Source organism: Maylandia zebra, linkage group LG23 (assembly GCF_041146795.1).
Source record: "Maylandia zebra isolate NMK-2024a linkage group LG23, Mzebra_GT3a, whole genome shotgun sequence".
NCBI lineage: Eukaryota > Metazoa > Chordata > Actinopteri > Cichliformes > Cichlidae > Maylandia > Maylandia zebra.
The window spans coordinates 31,053,824-31,063,637 of NC_135188.1; the positions used below are offsets into that span (position 1 = coordinate 31,053,824).

The following is a 9,814-nucleotide window of genomic DNA, read 5'->3' on the forward strand; positions in this document are numbered from 1 at the left end:
TTTCTACTCGAGGATCTTTTTCTACGTAGCTGACGCTGGTAACTGTGCAGGGGCGGATCTAGCAAAGTTTAGCCAGGGGGGCCGATAGGGCATTAACAGGGAAAAGGGGGCACAAAGACATACTTTTCTTTCTTATTCTCATTTAAAATGTCGAGCTTTTAATAAATAATTATCCGAATCTTACACCGAAAGTTTTAATTTGATGTAAAATGAATAGAAGTCAATTACTGTATATAGTAACTATTAAGTCTAATATATATACCCTAGTAAGCTATAGTACTTTTTCCTTTGGGAAGGTACCATCTGTACAGTCTGCAATTTTGTTGAAGAAAGATGTTGAATCTATTTAATATTTCTTGAAAAATAATTGATTTCTGTGCATTTTTTTTTCACACTGCATCAAATTAAGGTTGATTACGTTGATTAAGCATCATGAGGTGGAGCGTGAGGGGTGGTTCCCTATTTTTTATTTATTTATTTTTGTTGTTGCTGGGAGTTGGAACCCTATTAGTTAGGTTGCTTAATATTTACGCTAAGTACTCTTTAAAATACCAGAATAGGGAGGATGGTGTAAGTTTAAGTTTATTAGATTGATCAGTATTGCTGAACTATAAATATTTTTTTTTTGCATATAGGTATAACAGAATAGCTTTAGTGTAGTTGTTGTTTTAAACTTGAGTATGAACTTATACAAAATGCAGCAAGATATTTTTTAAAAAACAGTTTTATTGATTAAAACACACTATATCGGATTCATATCGGTATCGGCAGATATCCAAATTTATGATATCGGTATCGGTATCGGACATAAAAAAGTGGTATCGTGCCATCTCTAGTCTCTACAGAGAAATTTCACCCTGTCCTCTGGAAAGATTGGATAAATCTTTTAACAAACATGAACTACCTCAAACTTTTGCACAGTACAGCATATACGCAATGATATAAAAAAAGGAAACAGAATGAAACTGGTACGGCTTAACAAGATACACAAATTCAATTGAAATCTGTAAGGAAATAATATATAGCTGCTATGTCTTATAATAATAGATTTATTATAAAGTTACAGAAAAGGTTAATCTTCAAAGTGCTGCTCTTCATACATACAAACAAATCACCCACATGGACTGAAACTTGTTACAGAAACATGACAGCATGTATAATTATATCAGCATAATTAAAAATATGATTATATTAAATATACACTTTGGGGAAGTCTTTAGCTATCACTAATACTTTTAAAAGAAAACTTGGTACATCACGCTAGCTGTTTCCCTCTCCCTCAAACTTTTTTGATGACTGTTATGGCGATAACAGTTTTTCTGTGTTCTGCTGTGGTAAAATGTGGGTTTTCCTTAATTTGCAAACCACTGCCACTGTCTTTATTTACATTTATCACAGCATACAAACTTTTTTAGAATTGGGGTTGTGGCTAAATGGTAGCCTGTTGCTCAAATCACAGAAAAACAAAGTTTACCAAATGTTTGATAGTCATTTGCAGATATCTTGCAGGACCAAGGAACAAGACAGGATTGCAACTGTTATACACAGTTTTATTGATCAGCGCAGATGTGATTTTGTGTCTTTGAGTCCTTAGTCTTTTTACTAATTAGGAACCTAAACAGAATATCTATTACCAAGTTGAAAAAACAAGGGAAAGGAAGAGCCAGAGTGGCAGCATCCAGGTGGTTAAGGATGGCCTCTAGTGAAAGTAATCACCAAGAGTCCTTTGAAGCAGGAGTGGTTCAGGGGCAGGGTCAGACAAGCCAAAGACTAGAAGATGTAGCTACGTGAAAAAGCCTGTAACTAGACTTCCTGTGTAGCACACGGGCTGATTGTGTTTGTGACACCATATTGCTGTTTCACAACTTCTTTCACTGTATGTTGTAGACAGCGGGAACAAATGACTGATAGGATTGCATAGTTGGAGGACTAACTCTCAGCATTTTCTAAAATAATCATCCATTCTCTAAAATAAAGCTCTTTTACAGTAAAAGTAAAATTTTATTAACTTTTTCCCCAGAAGTGAGCATTTTATGTTTGGAACAAAAACCTCTCATAAGCCCTTTCCTGTAGTTCCTCACCTCGGTGCTCACGGCGAATAAGCTCTATTCTTGTCTGTCTCAGGAAGCCTCTCCACGTAGAAAGCGCGGAGCGGTCTCTTGGCAACTGGCACATTATTCTATTCTATTAGAGGCTGCAGAATTAATAATTATGGCGTTTAATCTGAAGCATGGCCAGTGTCCAGCCTGGCTCCCTCCACGCTGGCTGCGCTGCAAAGCCTTTACGTCTTCTCAGCGGGGTCAGCTCGCGTCTCCGGTGCAGCTCCCTTTATGGAATATCAGCAGCTGGAGGGGGAAAAAGAAAACAATGAGGAAAGAGCAGGTTCTTGCTGAGAATCCAAATAAAACAATTTGCACATAACCAGGGACCTTGACTGAAATCCTCGTGAGCTGGGAGCTAATTAAAATTGGGACCTTGCACAAAAGGGATCATAAACAATGTTTATCCCCTTTTGCTCTACCTGGCGTTCCTTCTTCTTTCTCTATCTCGCCTCTTTGTCTTTGTCTGCATTCACAGCAGTTTATACTGTATGACTCTCGGGGGAGTCCAGCACAGAAAAAGAGAAAGATTTACTGATTTTTACTCTGACAAATTGGCTTAGTGGCTTACAGCAGCAACAACTGCACTCTTTGTGCTGTTGCCGCAGGGCTTTCAATCAGATGTAAATGCTCAGCACATTGACATGTCATAATTAGTGTCACAAGTTGGAGCTTCAGTATTTCGGGTTGTCTGCATGGCGCTTTGACTTACCGGATATGCATAAATTGCTGTGTTTACCACACTCTGGACCCCCACCCCACCTACCCACCCCTCCCCAAAAAATGCTGTGACACATTAAAACTTGTAAGGACTTTATTTTTGGAGTTGAGGGGGACTTCTGAAGTTATTTCCGCTATGGGTTTTCAAACACTTTGAAGAAAATTAATCACTACAGTAGCAGCAGAAGCATAAAAATGGGTCGGCTGATACAACATCGACCAACGGCTTTGGGAGAAATATTAGAGCTTTTTTTTTCTCCTTCTGCATAATTCAGGCCGAGACTGGTTGCACTTTGCCAAAAGAGTCTGACGTTTGATGAATGCCTCGATCGAGCCAGTCGATCAAGCTGAATCCAGGTACATGGGAGAGGTGCTGAGGCTTTGCTTTAGGAAATCCTTAAGATGAATAAACGACATAATAGACATGGCATGGGCAGACATTAATATTCATTAGTGTTGTTTAGATAATGTGTACCCTGCTAGGTCACAGGTGATGTTGAAATGTGTTTACCTTTAAGATATGGAGCTGTCAGCCAGAGCGGCAGTGGGTGAGCAGTAAGCAGTTCGCCGGGTTGCTGAAGGACATTTGCAGAGGATAAACAGCTTTTGATGGATACAGAGTTGCTGTCGGCTGGGATAGAACCTGCGACCTTTCTGATAAAGGAAGGTCTCTATGCCCACTAGGCCACCCAACTGCTTTATTACTTTTTCACACAACCAAGGTCAAAAACACGAGTGTTACATTTTCAGTCTGTGTGCATGTAAAAAACAGGTAATTTTCTTTCTTTTTTTTAATAAACTTAACTTCTGCTTATTTTTTTCTCCAAACTCTACTAGAAACTATAATTTCCCCCCACTACGGAAAATGAATAAGTCCAGGTACCTCTCCTCACTATAATTAAGTGCTTGTTTCATGTGCTTGCATCTTTTTTTTGTTGTTTGGAGTGCACCACCAGTTCCTCATTGGCACACCCAGTGCTCAGCTACTTCTGAAAAGGGTAAAAAATAAAGAGAAGCCTTTGCAGAAACATTGTGGAACTAGATATGGATTTACTTTTCATGTTTGGATTTTCAGGCTGGGGAAAAAAATACAATTCCCTCATTCGTTCCAGGGAAATCGGTACACCAACACAGCAGGAGTCTCAGCACGGCGAGGGTCTGGCAAAACAGGTCCACTGAAAAAACAAAAAAAAAGTTGGGCCAAACCGAGCAAAGTTATTGGCGTCTGATAAGGTTTTTAAACTCACCACTTGTTACTTTCTGGACTGTCTCACAGCACACCCTCTGTTTTGTCAGATGAAAACATATTGGCTACTACACTTCACTGTTCTTTCTTCAAGCTTGAGCAGTTTTAAATAAAACCAATCCTCGTCGCTCTACTCTCTCTTCTAATTTCAGGAAAAATGCCATAATAATTACAACATGATTTTATATTCAGTCTAACTTTATTCAAGTCTCATTTAAATGTGGACAATAGTAGATCAACTTGAATAAGCTAACACTGGGGTTACAGTTTAAAAATATTGACTGCCACTGGTTACCCTCAGCTTCCTTGCTGCTGCACTGGTGAAAATCCTACGTTGCGTAATTCTTGGGTGTCCACGCCGTGCACCCTCTTGGCAAAGTGATGACAAAAAAGGCAAACAAGTTGAAACTGTAACAGGACAGCAATTAGTCTCTTACTTGACACTTTTCTCACTGTAATCCCTGGCTTTTGCTGCCAAGAGAGAAGCACAGCATACATGACCCCAGTCGCTCTCCCCAACTTGCCCCATATAGATTTTTGTTTAGGAGATCTTGCCATCACATTTAAACACAGTACCCTTTGGAATATTTTAACCTGTGAAGAAATGTTCTGAAGAGGCCACAATCTGTAATCACCTGGCTGAGAAATTTGGGATTATACTTTCCATGTCCATGAGGATCTGCTAGGGCAGGGGTCAGCAACCTTTAAGACCCAAAGAGCCATTTGGACCCGGTTTCCACACAAAAGAAAACACTGGGAGCCACAAATACTTTTTGACACCTAAAATGAAGATAGCACTGTATATATTGTTTTTTACCTTTATACTTTGTGTGAACAACTAAGGTGTGTTGCTTATGAAATCCATGAAGTGCTATAGAGAAAATCACATTTTATTTGTGTAATTAACACATTTTGAACTCTTAAAGAAATATAACAAAAGGAAAGCTGAACTAAAATGATCCATGTAGCAAGCAAAAACGGTTGTGAGCCGCCACCCTCATATCACGTTTGGGCTTTTGGAGCCTTGACCTGACTTTTAAAAAAATAATTGGAAAAAAAGCACTATGCTGCTGAAATATGAAAAATAGATATTTGCAAATTTCTGCCTAAATATGTATTTTACCAGGTTAATGTGTGTGGCGGGGCGTGGTCTGCAGCCGCTGCAGGGGAGGCGGACACACCTGAGCGGCACCCGCAATCACGCCTCGCCGCCTTAACGTCTGTGCTATCTATGCTGTTGTGTTGTTGTCAGTGTTGGTCAAGTTACTTGAAAAAAGTAATCAGTAACTAATTACTGATTACTTCCCCAAAAAGTAATCCTGTTACTTTACTGATTACTTATTTTCAAAAGTAATTAATTACTTAGTTACTTAGTTACTTTTTAAAAACACGATTTACAACCTGAATAGGTGATAAAGCGATAGATCTTTCAGCCCAATTCTACTTTTTCTACATAATCCATCATACAAAATGTAATCAAATGGAAAAGTCCCTTTTTAAAACTTGTTTTATTAGTTTTAATCTTTTAACTTTATGCATCAAGCAAAAATTTAATTATATGCAACATTCTCTGACTGGAGGAAATTTGTTTAATATTTAAACCTATTTTCTGCACATTCCAGCACATAAAATATTTTTTTTGTGTGTGTGTTTACACTCACTCTTTCAAATAGATGTAAGTAAAGCACAGCAGAAACTAAATAAAGTCAAACACTCAGCGGTCCTTTTGCTCTATTTTCACCTGTAAAGCAGGAGTGGGGTAGGCGGAGGTTTACCCTGGTGCAGGTGTGCCGCAGCAGTCAGTTGAAGAATCCGCGAGTTTCTCTGTGAATTTCCCATTATGTCGTAGCGCACTCGGTGTTTGGAAGTTTAGGGGGGGGGGGGGGTTTCGGTGTAAAAAGAAGTTTTCTTCCCATGCACAACGGACACTAATGTTTTTGTCACTTTTTATGGAATCAAACTTAAAGTAAGGTCAGTACTTCCACGCTTTAAACGCTGCATGCTCATACTCTCTCTGCACTCGATATATTATCCATTGTTGCTCTGCACACAGCTGTTTTCACCAATGACTGTAGAAAAAAGATGGACGACGCGACACCGCCTCCTACCATTGTGCAAAAATGAAGCCAAACTATCCCACTTGTGGAGGCTGCCATCTTGCAAATTTCGAGCCAGAGTCTGCGCAGTAGTGACTTGAGGTGGAGTGACTGTGTAACACTCCCGCCCACACACCCGCTGGACTCAGTGTTGCCAACTTAGCGACTTTGTCGCTATATTTAGCGAGTTTTCAGACCCCTTAGCGACTTTTTTTTTTAAAAAGACGTGAAAGCGCGTATCGCTTTTACTCTCAACAAGCAGCGGGTGCTGCAATGCAGTCAGTTCTTCTTTTACTCTTATGCTGTTTTGTGAATCACAAGGTTTAAAACTACTTATAAGCACACACACACAAAGTAACTCCACCAGAGTGCCTATTTCGGGTCACTTTTGCCGGTCCAAGCCCGGGTAAAGGAGCAGGGTTGGAATTGTGACATTAAAAAAAACAATAATTGCTAAAAGAAATTTAATTTGTAGTTCTAAATAAATTCTAAATGCATTTAGGACGTTTTTTACTCACTTTATGTCTCTTCCACGATGTTATTTCTCTCTCCAACAACATAGGTCACAATTACATTAGCATGACCAATTATGCAAATTAGGCGATGACGTCATTTAGCGACTTCTAGCAACTTTTAGGACAGCCAATAGCGATTTTCCTTACTGAGGAGTTGGCAACACTGGCTGGACGTGACCGCAAACACGCCCCCCTACACTTTTTACGTAGCACCTGTGGTTCGAGTTTTTTGCCGGTTTACCGCGACTGACGACTCGTTTAATTAAGGTAAATACAACCATGTCACTGTTATAAAAAAAGACACACAGCTTATCATCTTATAGTTCTAAAATCGCTCTGTTGTTAATTCGTTTGCTACATTAGCCGCTAGCATACGCACTGTGTTGGAGGCTTGTTGCTAACTAGTTAGCGATGCTACACACCTGCTACTCTTAATAGTCTTTAACACTTGTGTTTTTTTATCCATTTTTAGACAGCGATGAGATCAGCTGCACACTCCACAGAGGCCCAGAGTTACTGTTAATATCAAAAATATAATGCTGTCCTTTGAGATTTTAACATAAGACTGTGAGTGTAATGGATCTAAAACTGTTTAAATCTCTAGTCTACAGCCTGGTAACATGGAAACTTTAAAAACAGCAGCAGAACGTTTCAGTAGTGTAGTCTAATGTGTTCTTTTCATTTAATAATAATCCATATTATGTATAACAGCTACATTCACCCTGGAGAGAAACTAGTGAGGGAGACCATCAGAACCAAGCTGGGTTTCTGGGTCCAGAGGGTTGGAGAAACTTCTTCCTTTTCTTTCATCACAGCTGTCCTGTGCCAGAAGTTCTGCTGACCCACTGAAAGAGGCTTCATTTAAGAAACACCAGGAACACTGAAGCTCATCGCATTGATCAAGCAGGACTCATGATCTTCGCCAGCAGCTCCCTCACAGGGAAATCTTCAGAGCTCCTCTGTAGGCCCGCCCCAGGAGATGGATAAACCCAGCATTTCATGAACACTGTGATGAGACCTTTGGTTTGTGTAATGTTATAAATACTTGGATACTCCCCAGAGGCTCCGGACTTTTACATAAAGATATTATATTCAGTCCTGTAGAAAGTTATATATTTAAAAATATGTGATCCTCTCTGGTTACTGTCACAGGGTGGAAAGGGACAAGTTATCTAAGTTTTTTTACTATGCATGTTTTGCTGCGTTTTACCTTTTTAATATTTTAATATTGTACATTGGGTTATTTTTATGAGTTTTACTGCATGTTTTAATGGTATTTATTTGGTGACTTGTCCTGGAAAGACTCCGCCCCTACCTGATAATAAACTGATCACACCTGCGAGAGATCCCAGAGAGGCCAATAAGAGGGCCTGGCAGACCAAAGGAAGGAGTTCGACCGAAAGGCTTGAGAGACGGCCAGGAGTAAGTGGTGCCAGGCGGCGGCGCCTGCAAGCCGAAGGGGCTGGTGGAGCTGGGCGTTAGGAGACATGACCAGCGACTGGGGACGCGCCACCACCAGCGACTAGGGACGCGCAGCGGGCAGTCAGACGGCAATAACGACAAGAGCCAGCTTGTGCACTGCGGGAGAGCAGAAGCAGTGAGACAGCTGGTGCCGATTGCAGTTTTAAAGAAGCGGCGGGCGGAGTTGAGAGCTCTGCCCACCCGGGGTAAGTCTTTGACTTATCCCTTTTTTTATAAAGTAAAACTGTCGAAAAGAATAGTGACTGCCGCTCCCTCCCTTCCTTCAGTGCACCGGGACGTGGAATGCGGGGAGGAAGGCGAGGACTCCGCTGGGTTTCCCTCTTTTACTACTACGCTGGATTTCTTAGTTTTTTGTGACTTTTATGCCGTGGTGGATCCCACTGGACTTTTAATGTTGTGTTTTATTGATTTTTATTGTGTTATCCCTTGGCCAAGGTTGTTTTAATTCATTTTACATTTTTAACTATTTAAATATAATAAATTATATTTTTAATCTTACAGTTTAAATTGTGTGCTTTCCCTTGGCGGCTCCACTGCTCTGCCCGTTTTGAGGAAGGTTTCCTTCCTTTTAAAAACACAAAACATCTTGGAAATAAAATCAGCCTTTCCGCTCCGTTACATTACTCTGGTATGAATAACTCTGCATCACTTTATGGTAAATAACACACTATGTGTAAAAAAAACTGTGAAAAAATTCCAGATGACAAGTTTGTAGTTAAACATACAAGTGACGACCTTTGACCTTCATCAGGTTTTATTTAATTGTGTTAGAGAAAATCTCATATGCTCTTCATGCAGCTGAGTACATCAAGTGTTTAAAACAGAAGCTGTGCAGGTCTGAGATACAAACTGAGGTCCTGTTAATGCTGATATATAGTGACACAGTTACATGAGTGATTAATCCTTTTGTTTTTTTGTCTTTAACTTTATCAATAAAACAGCTGCAGCTTTCACTACAGCACGTGTGGTACTTTAACCTTTGCACTGTTTTCATCAGTTCATTTTACAGTTAACATGTGAACATGTTGGATGATCTGTCTGCTGTCACTCAATGGAGCTGAGGTCTGAATCTGAGGGCAGCTCCTGTAATCACAAAGACAACAGAACCATCAAACTCAGATATAAATTTTATCCCTCAATATTGAAATAAAGCTGATTCTTCTGTCCTCACACACTCAGGATCTGAAGTTCTTCTCTTACATTTTTTTCAGTATTACAGTACACTACAGTACTTTAAACCATAGTTCCGGATTAATGAGGAGTTACTGAAGTACAAGCTTTTAAAAAAATGTTACTGTCTTTACAGATATGGCAAGAGACTGAAAACATGCTGTTGTTTGCACATATTTAATAATCAGCTCTGCACAGGAGCTGAAGCAGGGTGCAGCCTGCTGCTTTTACAGTATAATACTTGTAATAAAAGTACAGTAACAGTAATTAGTGACTGAGCAGCCCGGAGCGTTTCTCTTGATTTCTTTAGTAAATTCATTCCCCTGCACGGATTAGCTAAACGAACCCTGACAGCCGAGTGCTCATTTTAGCTAGCTAGGTCTCAGGAGCTAGCTAAGGACGGTAGTTACGGATTAGCTTACAAACACGTTTAACTTACCGAAAAAGTGCAGCGGGGCCTCGGGTCCTTCTGTCGGGTAGTCCAGT

The 9,814-nt window shown here is 40.0% G+C and overlaps 1 long non-coding RNA gene across 1 annotated transcript; it reads left to right on the forward strand.

The window, feature by feature from the left end:
• Nucleotides 1-7,833: 7,833 nt before the first annotated feature.
• On the forward strand, nucleotides 7,834-8,656 carry LOC143415142 (uncharacterized). The gene is made up of 2 exons (XR_013095752.1): nucleotides 7,834-8,343; nucleotides 8,425-8,656. It is a non-coding gene; the product is annotated as an uncharacterized LOC143415142 (long non-coding RNA).
• Nucleotides 8,657-9,814: the final 1,158 nt, after the last annotated feature.